At 40.4% G+C, this 13,045-nt stretch overlaps 1 long non-coding RNA gene across 1 annotated transcript in view; it reads left to right on the top strand.

The window, feature by feature from the left end:
* The first annotated feature begins 1,933 nt into the window (after positions 1-1,933).
* The window catches only part of LOC102445180 (uncharacterized), an 80,686-nt gene continuing 69,574 nt past the window's right edge, over positions 1,934-13,045 (top strand). The window contains exon 1 of the long non-coding RNA XR_012901387.2: positions 1,934-2,564. This is a non-coding gene — a long non-coding RNA (uncharacterized LOC102445180). The remainder of the gene's footprint in view (positions 2,565-13,045) is intronic.

Here is a 13,045-nt window from a genome sequence, read left to right as displayed (position 1 = left end):
ACAGGTAAAAAAAAAGTCTGATCATAGAGTACTGGAATACGTAATGCACGTGTATGTGTTTGCTTTTGTGATGGAATGAAACTAGTTCTTCTATCGGTTGAGGACTACTACAAAATATCAACAAAAGTTTATTGAAATTTTTCCGTGAGCTGAATTTGACTGCACTGGTATCCCTTTCATGTTTGTTCACTTGCAAGAATTTTCATACACACCAATTCATTGGCAGCAGTAATCACTTGGATGGACATAAAAGGTCAGGATTTCTGAAAGACTAATCTTGCACAATACTTGTATATAGCAAATTTCAAATTGATATTCCCAAATACTTGCCCTGGAAACTTGATTTTCAGATCATGCAAGCTTGTATTTGGAAGTTTTCTACCTAAATCTACACAGTCCCCCGGTTCACCTGAAAGTTGAGTCAGGTTCACCACTTTAAGTTTCCTCCCACTTTCAGCTAGATGTGGGGATAATTGAGATGCTCCTTGTTTGAATTCCATAATATCCCTTCCTCTCCCTGCATATAACCTGGCAGTACCACTGACCAGTATATGAGGTATTGAGCCCTGGATGTGTCTATTCCTTGCCTCTTCTCTATCCATTCATGTTCTTTGCACAAGACATATGTTTCTCACTGCTCTCAGAGCTAAGGTCTGGGTGGTCTTAATGTTGCTCTGCTAGGGTGGGAATCCTTAATCCTCACTTTTCCTCAGTGTTACTGCTTTAGGACTAGTCACAACCTACCTCTGTGGTTTAATTGGAATGATGAATCATTATGACTAAACCTCTGTCTAGTTACATTTAAATACCACTAGATCCAGAATGGATAGATATTTCATCAGATTCATCAGTTTGTGACAGTTCATTGTATCATATTGCAACACAGTAGCAGATAAGCAGTATGCAAATTAGTGTCTTAGAACTGTCTTTAGAGATACAATTTAATCTCCAGTTCAATAGTGGTAATGAGAAATTGTTCATTATGGATATATTAGAATAAACTGTTTTAATGGGACTAGTGAGATAAACACTCCATTTAACAGACAAAGAGAAAGAGAAGATTTATAGTGACATATTTAAGCCATTATTTGCTCTGTGTGTGTGGTTTGGTGTAATTTGGCAGGAACACCTGCAGTTCAAGGATGTTTGTAGAGTGTTTGAGCATGAAATGACAGAAAGGCCTTGAAGCTAGTAACCTGTGACTCTTTGGGTTGAAGTCTGGGAAATAACAATGTTTATTTTACAGCCACTGTTTTCTACAGGAAACAGCAGCAAAGTGAGAAATCTTAGGGTAACAGTCTAATTTACAGTAGCTGGCACTCCCTGACTGTAGCTTAAGTATATCAGAAAATAAAGAACATAAAAGTTGGCTTCTTTCCAACATGATCTTTTATTTGTTTTACAGATCCACAGTTGTGTGGAGTTTTGAGAAGAAAAAAAGAAACAGAGCTAATTTACTCTGGCTATGTCTACACTGAGTTCAGAAAAGCCTCTTCTGAAAAAAGAAGTGGAAAAGGCTACGCATATTGTGGTTCACAATTTGCGTAGCTTTTTCCGGAAGAGCAGTGCCGTGTAGACTTAGCCTCCTCTGTTTTCACATTGTGCAATAAGAAAGCAAATATTTAAAACATTGTTAAATACATGTGGGAAATTGTGCTAGGTTTACTTAGGGCTGACATTAGACATTACAAAACCTAAAGTGAGACAAAATGCTTCCATGACTTTCTCTTAAATGCTGACTAAACAGTTTCTTGTAGGTTATATAAGATCAATATTGCAGCATCATGCTGCCACGTGAGGAAGACAGAAAAACCTGAAATAACCCAATTTCACTGTTGTTTGAGTTGACTGAAACATGAAAATGAATAAGACGATTATACTTTAAAATGCTTTCATCACTAAGAAACTAAGATTTTCTACATATAGATAATTTAGAGCACCTTATACTTCTCCCCTATGTCTGTCCATCTGTTGTCTTTTGTCTTACACCTCAATTGTAAACTCTGAGGTAGGGGCAAGCTCTTCTTTTCTGTCTGTACAGAATCTAGCAAAATGATCCTGTTCTGTAACTGGGACTAGCAGGCATTAGGGTAATACTGCTACAACTAAATGAAAACAGCACCATTGTAAATGAATATCCAGAAAGAGAAAATCTTTTTCTTGTAAGAGCTCCCTACAGAATCACTCAGATTACCATGGTACCTGAGACAGTAATTCAAATGTAATAAGGGGCAGGGGCAATTTCAGTGGTGAGATCAGTATTGGCAATCTTTGCATATGAAGTGAGTTTTAATATGTATTACAGGGTGGCTTGCTCCACTGGCTGGAGAGCCAGAGCTGAGTCAGCCTGATTACAGAACAAGCACCACCTGAGGGGAATTGGGAAATTCCCCCTGAAAAGCAGAAGGCAACTGCAGTAAAGGAGGAAGAGCCAGCTGGGAGAAGAGCATGTGCATGTGTGCACCAGGCAGAAAGCTCAGAGAATAAGGAAAAGCTCGCCAGGCGGGGAGGCTTTGGAGACCCTGCTGGAAACAACAGAGACTGAAAGAGCGCCAGAGAACAATGTAAGAAGCTGGGTAGGAAGTGGTGTAGGAATACTGAAGTACAAGTAAAATAGCAGATTTAACTATTCAATGCAGGGCCCTGGACCAGAATCCATAGTAAAGGGTGGAATGGGATTCCCCTACTGGCCCCAAGGAAAGAGGTATACAGCCTATCACAAGGATTATTGTGCCGAGCAAGGTAGTGATAGAGTGAGGAAGAGCCCCGCAGAGGGGGAAGGCATTTTTGAGACTTTTAGTATAGACAGCCGTGACCCTGAAGCGGATGGATTCCAGAAGGTAACCCTCCAGAGAGATAAGTCCATGGAAGAGAGGATGCTTTGGTGTCAGAAGGATAATTGGTGGTGGTGCCCAAGAGCTGATACGCCATGTGTCACAATGAGGGGGTGCCTAGCAATGAGCTGATTTTTTTCACTATGACAGAACTGGAAAAGGTAAAGCTTGTCATGTGGAAGTGAGAGGTTACCTACAAAAGGAGCAGTGTAGAAAGAGGTGCAAAGTCAGGGTTAACTAGAACAAAAAGAAAAATTATGCAGCACTTTAAAGACTAACAAGATGGTTTAATAGGTGATGAGCTTTCATGGGCCAGACCCTTCCTCAGATCATATTCTGGAAGAGAATTGGCCTGATCAAATATACCAAAGGAATACAATGAAAAAATCTTGTTTTAGCAAGATCAGACTAACATGGCTACCTCTCTATTACTATTCAACATACACGGTTAACTAGAGACTGGGGAGATCGCCTCTCACAATTACTCCCTGTGGAGGTATACAATGTGAGAGGGCTGTAGGAAGAAATAAGATCATAGGTTAAGGTAAGGATGTTTTTGTATCTAGAGCCTATGGTCTTGACACAGATGCAGAAGGAAAGGGGAACCAGAGAAGGGATTTGCGAAAGGTGATGCCAGCAGCAATATTTGGGACAGACTGGGTTGGAGAAATATAGTGCAGGGTTATTCAAGAGAGCTGAAATGAATGGTGACCGAGGCATGCTGCACAAAATAATGTTGTAAAATCCTAAAGAGTCAGTAATGTACAAATCCGATCTCCCTGTGTTAAAAATGTATGCCACACGTGGCAAAAAATGGAGTTTACTAAAGCCAGTGAGCAGCTAGTGCACCTGGAGGATGGCCAAGCCCAACTGGTTGGTTGAATTAAGAATGAATTTTCAGTGAGAAGAATGGGAATGACTAATAAAGGAAGCAATTCAGTGATTAGCAGGGAGGAAAGAAGCCCTGAGGAGAATAGTCTTGGAATAAGTTTCCCAAGAAAGGAGCTCTTGGAAAGGGCAGGAGTGGGGTGGGCTTTTGCAGTGAGTCATGACAAAGGGGCAGCCTGAAGATTGGGGTTTTGGGAATGAGAAATGTATGGACAGTCAGTTGGTCATAATCAGTCTTGGAAACAGCAGAAAAGGAGCCAGACAGCCAGAGAGAAAACTCTTGGATGTCTCTTTTTTTACAGGAGCATGCAAGAACTCTACTGAGCCCAGAAGGGGGTAAAGTGTCTGTGGAGGAAAGAGCCTCTGCAGAGACTGGGGAAAAGGGACTAGAGACAGGCCAAGGTCGGAAATCTGAGGGGAGCAGCTCTTCTTTATTTGTTAGAGGGTCCATGGACTGGAATCCAGAGAAGGAAGGATCTGGTTTCCTCTACCCACACTTGAGGAAGTTTGTGTGAAAGCCTTTTAATAAGCCTTGAGTTAGGCTGAAGACATAATGTAAGGTCATGGGACTCTGTTACTCTAAAAAGGAAGGGAGTAAATGCTATGTGGACTGTCATGAAAAGAAACGTGGGCTGGGCTAGTCATTGCTGGCAGGGGTGCCAGAGCAGTAGAGCACACTATGCCATGCCTAGACTTCAGGGGGCGGCATGTTGGCTGGTGAGTCACTCCAACACCCTGACCTACGAAAAGAAGAGCCACCTGGAACTTTCCCAGGGGTCATTGGCACTTAGATACCATCTAGGTGGATATAGAAATACTTGAGACAGAGGTTGTAATGTAAACTATGGTAGCTCGGAACTTCGTGGGAAGAATTTGCATAGGACTGCTTCTTCTGTGCCAAAAGCCCCAGTATTAGAAAAGAAGCCAGACTGGACAAATCTCCAGAGAAATCAGTGGAGCTGCATCCATTTACATAACGTGAGAATCTCTATGACCTGCTAGGCGTATAGGGGCTAGAACACATAGGCTATGTCTAGACTGCAGGCTTCTTTCGAAAGATGCTCTTTCGAAAGCATCTTTCGAAAGAGCATCTTTCGAAAGATCGCGTCTAGACTGCAGGCGGATCTTTCGAAAGAAAAATCCGCTTTTTCGAAAGAGAGCACCCAGCGAGTCTGGATGCTCTCTTTCGAAGACGGCCTCTTTACATTGAAGAACGCCTTCCTTCGAAAGAGGAACTTTCGAAGGAAGGCGTTCTTCCTCGTGAAATGAGGTTTACTGCCATCGAAAGAAAAGCCGCATTCTTTCGAAATAATTTCGAAAGAACGCGGCTTGAGTCTGGACGCAGGGGAAGTTTTTTCGGGAAAAGGCTACTTTTCCCGAAAAAACCCCTGAGTCTGGACACGGCCATAGTTATAAACAGATCTGATTAGATCCAATAGAGAACAGTGGTACAGAGACCTTCTAAACTCCATGGCTGTGTCTAGACTGGCAAGTTTTTCTGCAAAATCATTCGATTTTGCGGAAAAACTTGCCAGCTGTCTACACTGGCTGCTTGAATTTCCGGAAAAGCACTGACGATCTCATGTAAGATCGTCAGTGCTTTTCCGGAAATACTATGCTGCTCACATTTGGGCAAAAGTCTTTTTCCGAAAGACTTTTGCCCAAAAGGGCCAGTGTAAATAGCATAGTAGTGTTTTCTGCAAAAAAACCTCGATCGCGAAAATGGCGATCGGGGCTTTTTTGCGGAAAACCGCAGCTAGATTGGCCACGGACGCTTTTCCGCAAAAAGTGCTTTTGTGAAAAAGCATCCTGCCAACCTAGACGTGCTTTTCCGAAAATGCTTTTAACAGAAAATTTTTCTGTTAAAAGCATTTTCGGAAATTCATGCCAGTCTAGACGTAGCCCATATGCTGCTATTGACTGTCTTGTTGGAAATGGAGACATTTACATTAGCTTCAGGTTTTAAAAAGCATGTGTGTGTGTGTGTGTGTGTGTGTGTGTGGTTTTTTTTTTTTTTTTTTTTAATGTAGCCAACTTAAAATCATAGAAGGTTAGGGTCAGAAGATACCCCAAAGGTCATTTAGTGCAACCCCCTGCTTAAAGCAGGACCAACTGCAACTAAATCAACTTAATTTCTGCTTTACTGGTAAGAGCAAACAGAAGATTTTTTGTGACATTTAAGGCTGCCCTCCTCCAGACATCCTGTATTTCTTAAAATAACTATTGTAGTACCTTGGCTAAAGAAGTTTACCTTGTTCAGATCCTGTCGCATTCTGTTCTGTGTAACTAAATCTGCAAACATATAATATTACACTTTACTAAATATGTTTTTTTTAAAACTGCGTTCTAGTCTGAGTCTTTGTGTAATGCGCAAAATATGAATTATATCCTGAAGAGCCATTGTAGTAACTAAATCCAGCAAGCACAGAAATGAGAAAATGATGAAAAAATTGATAGAAATATCAGATATTTCAGGTGTCTTAGCAAGATCTATGTAAATTCCAATGACTTGTTCAATGAACTAGTTCCTCTACATCACTGAAATATCCAAATTCAACTTTCTACCTGGGAATGCTTGTGTAGTAATAAGGTATTGTAGACTTCACAAGTAAAACAATCTTTTGCTAGATATAGTAATTTCTCTTGGGTTAGAGGTAAGGTTGTGTGTTAGTATGTTTGGTAGGGACTGGGGTATGCATTATGGGTAGAGAGCAGACTTTTTAGTTTTTATTCTTTTATAATTTCTAAGAAAAAATCAATGTTGAAGTATGTTTTTATTATACATCAGTTTCACAGTTGTGGGAAAGTATGGAGGTTCATGATTTAATGACAGCATATGTTAATATTTAAAGCTAAAACTTCTTAATTGTTAAAACACACTGTCTGTTACATGTCAAAATATACAAAGTAAATATTCTTAAATTGAACTCTTTCAATTATCAAGCAGAACTTTTCTTTTTTGGCTATCTGTAAACTTTGATTATTGATGGAACCACTTTTTGGCCTGGTCTATGCTACATGGAAAGATTGAAGTAAGATGTGTCAACTCCAGCTATGTAATTTAGCTGAGTATCTTGCATCGCATTTCCGCACCGTCCAAATAGCAGGAAGCCAATGGGAGCAAACACTTGTTGGCTTCCCTTACTCCTCGTGAGGAGCAGGAGTACTGGCTTTAGCTGAGTATCTTGCATCGCATTTCCGCACCGTCCAAATAGCAGGAAGCCAATGGGAGCAAACACTTGTTGGCTTCCCTTACTCCTCGTGAGGAGCAGGAGTACTGGCACCAAAGGGGTGCTCTCTGAGTTTGATCTATACTAGACCTGTTAAATTGAACTCCGAAAGATCGACTGTGGCAGTGTCAATCTTTTACGTAGTGTAGACCTGCCCTTTGTGTGTGTATAGTAACATGGACATTTATTGACATTTACCATTTAAAATCGAATCCTTCCTACACTGATGGGTGGCTATCTGTTGTAAATGAAAGGGAATTGTGGCGCTGAGGAGCCTGTATGTTTGCAGATTATGGTATTTGGCTGCCATGGAATGTGAATAGAGGTTGTCCTGGATGTTAGTCATTCTTAGTATGAGTGCTTTTAAAAATTGCATTGATCGGAAAGATACTTGAGCAACATCAACTCTAAAATAATGACGTTTTTCATCTGGGATAAGAAAGCAAATCTTTATTTTTTTTCTGACTTACTTTCATATGAAAAGTACATGAATAATGAGTTTATGAAGTATAGTAGCAAAGCCACCCAACAGAAGCATTGTTTTAGTAGCTAAAACAAGGACCTTTTGCCACAGATATTGGTTTTGCCACAGATTTTAGTGTATCTTTAGCAAGTCATTTAAGAAGTCTATTTCAGTTCACCAGCTATAATGTAAGTATACCCATTTTACAAATCTAATGGATTTGTTAAATGAAGCTGTCATAATCAGGAGAGCTGACTAGCATCTGGCGACTAAGGGGTTAATTAATGCCTCCTGTACCTAGCCAGGTATTGGGCGGTCAGCCAATTACAATGCAGGTAGGAATTTCAAATTGGAAAAGAGGAATTTTATCTCTGTTTTTTGTCTGAGAGTTAGAGCAGTTTCTTCGGAGACTGAGGGAGATGGGACACACTTCTGTGTCCAAGAACGGACTTCTTAAAATGTGTACATAGGGAAAAAGTTAGCTAGTTCATCAGGATTTATTGTTTTCCTTGTTTGGGGACGTGGAGATAATGTCTGAGCTTGTAATTGTGGTTTTTTTCCCTTTTGTAACTAAGTTTTAGCCCAGGAAGGTTTCCCTGAGTATCCATATCAAATGGTGGCTCTTCCCATCTAGCCACTTTACTATGCTTGCAACTGTAGCTTTGGTTTGGTAATAAACGTTTGTTTCTTTTTTTAATTAGCTGGTATTGGTTGATTTTTGTATCTTGGAAGGTCTGTCTGTATCTGCATGCCTGACTGACGGGTCAACTACCACAGACTGCAGCTTGTTTTTCTTTTTTCAAGTTCCTTTGGGGAAAAGGAGCTTGGGGTACCCTTGGGGTTGGTTTCAAGTGTTCACCCAGTTTGTGGATTCAAAAGCACTTGATGGTGGCAGTGGATTCCCCAAAATCTGGGTATTAGGATTGGTGGGGTGGGGGAGAGGTTATACCAGAGCCTGTAGAGGCAAGTGCTCTACAGGAGTGGTCTTGCGGGTCCCCACTTCCGCGTTCGTCATGCCAGAGTGGGGAACAGCCTTGACAGAAGCATATAAATCAATGTCTGCAAAGTGTTAAGAGTTTCTCAGGGGGAAGTTCCTCTGCAAGTGGAAGGAGATATTAACAAATGACAAATGAAACCATCAGGATTTCCTTCAACCTAGTTCATTTTGTGTGTGTGTGCACGCACATATATATATATATATATATGTGTGTGGGTATATGTACCCAGCATTGCTCAGATCTGTAACTGAAGGAATTTGTCTTTTCTTTTTTTTTTTTAAATGAAAAATATCCATTATTTCAATGATTATATTTTTCAAAAATGAAAGCTGCAGTGAGAGTTCAGAGGTAGGGGGTAAGTGACTTAGGGCAGAGGGTTTGGAGGTTCAGGGCAGGGGGAGCGGCTGCTGAAGTCAAGGCAGGTGGGAGGTGCAGGACTCAGGGCAGAGGGCTAAGGACAAGGGCCTGGGAGGTGGGGCTGGGGCTTACTGGGGCTGCCCATGGCAGCAAGGGTGGCACTGCTCCAGCAGTGATTCTTCCCAGGTACTGGGGAAGCACTCCCCTGCCAGTGCCCTCCCACCCGTTGCTCTCCCTTGTGGTCTGCAGGCTGTTTGGGGAGCAGGGGTGGAGGGACCAGGCTTTGGAGGCTGCTACCCCTTGTGGCTCCCCCTCCCTTCCATGACCTGCAAGCTGTCTGGGGAGCATGAGGCTCCAGGAGTGCCTCCAGCAGGCTTTGGGGGGGGGGGGGGGGGGGGGGGGGGGGGGGGGGGGGGGGGGGGGGTGAGGCTCTAGGGGCTTCACCCCCATTGTTCCTCCCCCCTGCAGCCCACAGGCTGTCTGGAAAATGGGCCAGGCTCTGGGGGCTGCCCCCCCTCCAACACCCTCATGGTCTGAAGGCACTCCATGGGAGGGAGTAGGCAAGATGGGGGAGCCCTAGCCCTGTGGGCCACTCGCTTGGTTCTGCAACTGCCCTCAGTGGCCACTCTTAATATTGTGTCCCTCCTCTCTGTGCCCCTCCCTTTCCATGTTATGCGAAATAATCCCATTCCTGGCTCTTCATATTTTCCAGGCACAACCAAACCCTGACCTTGGTTTAAGTTAGAGTAAGAAGTAGCTATGTACCAAATTTGATAGTTTTAGCTCTTACAATTTAGGAGGAGTTTTTGGACAAAGATGCACAGACAGATGCATTCTAAAATATATAATTTCTATACTTATATAAAATTTGATTTCTTACTATGGAATTTAGAAGTCCTTCAGAGAATTTCATTACTTTTTCAGGACTATAGGTATACAAACCTGTACTGGGAAATGAAGCGCTCTCCAAAAGATCAGTTCCAATTATGTAAATACTAATTTTCTTCAGTGGTTAAGTCTTGATTATTTGAAGGGGTCATTATGGTTAGTTTACTGTACCACAGTAACTAGAAAAACATTTTTCAGTTTTTCACAATTCAGAGATACAAAATTCACCTATGTAGAATCTTATTCTTTTCAAATGGTAAACTTAGTCCTCATCAAACCCCTGCATTTCTTTCAAAGCAAATGGAAGGCATGTTTATTCAAAAAGAATCAATAGAATAAGAGTAACAGGCATGGAAAAACTTCACATCTGAAGGGCTGTTTGCTTGCATGATTTATACAGAAGGAAACTTACTTCATATAGCTGACATGATGCATGTTGGTCTATCGCTATACCCAGGCATTCACAGTTATGCTTCTTGAGAAAGAAAAACAAAATTCTGCTGGTGTTCTATGCCATACAGTGCTGATTTATTTAGCCTAAAGCTTCATTCCTTACCATCTGGGAGGCTGCGTATGTCTGAGATCATGTAGGGGAGCTCTGTTGCATTTAATGAAAATTGTGTCTTAAAATAAGCCCCAAATGAGTAAATAAATTATTTAAGCAAGGTTATAAAACCTTGAAATTGGCATTCATCCTTTTATCACAGGAAAAGATCTTATTTATAAGCTTTTCCTCATGGCATTTTAGATATTAAAGCATAAACACCCTAATTAAGTGCACACTCCACAGTATAGGTGAATAGTTGTATCTTCAAATGACGTACTTCACCAAGCAACTCAGCACTCTCCAGATTTAATTTTGACAGGCAAGAACAGGTGGATGCCATGCAGCTTAACCTTGGAAAGATGACCCCAAATGACTATTAACGTACATCTGATGGTTGCAAGATAAGGTAAGGGTTAACTGAGGATCCACCAGAGGGGACATAGGATGCTCAGGTGAAAGGTAAAGGCAAGAATATGCTGGCACAGAAACAGATCAGCTGCTTTTTTCTAATGCTCTAAAATGATGTTAAGCTCCGTATACAGTGAAGAGAACCTAACTACTCTGTTAAGTTGAGAATGTCTCTTCAGCTCTAATAAATTAAAATGTCTATGATGTGCCTGTGTAAATCTGTATATTGTTCCATCCATGCAGAGTTGGGATAGCGTCACATAGTCATAGTATGAGAGTGATGGTCTTAGAGATGGCTTGACCAGTGTGTCAAACTTGAGATGATGTATCTTGTTAACTGCAGGAATCCTATACAAGTTGGATGGGAGAAACAACAACTTAGAACTTGGGCTGTCAAGTGATTTAAAAAAATTAATGGTGCAATTAATTGTACAATTAAATATAATACAATGCCATTTATTTAAATATTTTTGCATGTTTCCTACATTTGCCAATATGTTGATACACAACAGAACACAAAGTTTACAGTTCCTACTTCATATTTTGGATTACAAATATTTACACAGTATAAAAGAAACAAAGAAGTACATTAACATTATTCAATTCGTTTAGTACAAGTGCTTCAATGCAATCTCTTTATCTTGAAAGCTGAACTTACAAACATAGAATTATGTAAAACTGCACTAAAAACTAAACAATGTAAAACTTTAGAGTGTTCACGTCTACTTAGTCCTACTTCAGCTAATTGCTCAGGCAAACAAGTTAGTTTTCATTTACAGAAGATAATGCTGCCCACTTTTTAATTACCTGAAAGTGAGAACAGCCATTTGCATGGCACTGTTGTAGCCAGCATTGCAAGTTATCTATGCCTTCATGCTTCAGTCACCTTTCCAGAGGACATCTCTCCCCCCCCCATGCTGATGATGTTCATTAAAAATAATGTATTAATTAATTTTGTGATTGAACTCCTTGTATATCTCCTGCTCTCTGTTTTACCCTTATTCTGCAACATATTCCATGTTACAGCAATCTCCAATGACTCTTGCTTTTTCAATGCAAGTCTGACAATGTGAAGAAGGTAGATGTGAGATGTCTAAAAATAACTTCAGCACTCAACCTAAGGTTTAAGAATCCGAGGTGCCTTCCAAAATCTGAAAGGGATAAGGTGTGGAACATGCTTTCAGAAGTCTTAAGAGCAACACTCTGATGCAGAAACTACAGAACCCAAACCACCAGAAAAGAAAATCAACTTTCTGCTTGTGGCATCTGACTCAGATGACGAAAATAAACATGCATTGGTCCATGCAGCTTTGGATTGTTATCTACCCAAGCCTTTCATCAGCATTGGAGGATGTCCTCTGGAACGATGTTCAAAGCATGAAGTGGCAAATTAATGTTTAGGGCATCTGGCATGTAAATGTCTTGTAAAGCCAGCTACAACAGTGCCAGGCAAATGTCTGTTCTCACTTTCAGGTGACACTGTAAATGAAAAGTGGGCAGCATTATCTCCTTTAAATGAAAACTAACTCGTTTGTCTGAGCAATTGGCTGAAGAAGTAGTAGGACTATGTGGACTTGTATGCTCTAAAGTTTTACATTGTTTTTTATATAACAATGTTTGTAAGCTGTACTTTCATAATAAAGATCGCAGTACAGTACTTATGAGATTAATTGAAAAATACGTTTTACAAATATTTGCACAGTAAAAATGGTAAAAAATAATATGAAATGAGTGTATGCTTTGTATTGAGTTGTAATTGAAATCACTGTATTTGAAAATGTAGGAAACATCAAACATATTTAATAGCGGAATCAAAATTGCAATTCATCACAATTTTTTTAAGTTAACGCAAATTAATCATGTGTATTAGTTACAATTTTGACAGCCTTATTTAAAACCTTTATCCCCTTCACCTTTATCCCCATATTTTATCTGAACATACTAGCTGCTGAGAGGCTGTAGGCGAGATTCTTCTCTTGGCTACATAGGTGTAATTCCATTCCAGTCTGGGGAATTGAATCGATATAGTTGAAGGAAAACTTATAAAACCTAGTACTAGTATTTCAAATCCTTTTCACAGATGCATCTGTATCCGCTGTGGAAAAAACCAGGAAAATCTATTTGCATTTTCCTGTAATTGATGATCTGCTTGCATTGTCCCCACATTTATAATTGGGTCTCAGACTAAAGAAGAAACTAGCAATCTGATGCACTGCATGATAAAGGAAAGAAATAAAAATTGGCTTTATACATTTGCAGCTGTGGGACTAGCGTTTGGTCTAGGTTATGTGCTATGAAACTGAAACGCCATAGTGAGGGCCCTTGATTTTCATATTTTTTCCTGGGAATTTTTCAGGGTATATTACCACAAAATTAGTGCAAAAACTATATTTTTTTTCTGGGTAAATATCACACTTCACTCTGGACAGAAA

This window comes from Pelodiscus sinensis, chromosome 2, assembly GCF_052426305.1.
Source record: "Pelodiscus sinensis isolate ZL-2025 chromosome 2, ASM5242630v1, whole genome shotgun sequence".
Classification (NCBI taxonomy): domain Eukaryota; kingdom Metazoa; phylum Chordata; order Testudines; family Trionychidae; genus Pelodiscus; species Pelodiscus sinensis.
The sequence above is the reverse complement of the archived record's forward strand: the minus strand, read 5'-3'. Positions and strand labels throughout refer to the sequence as shown.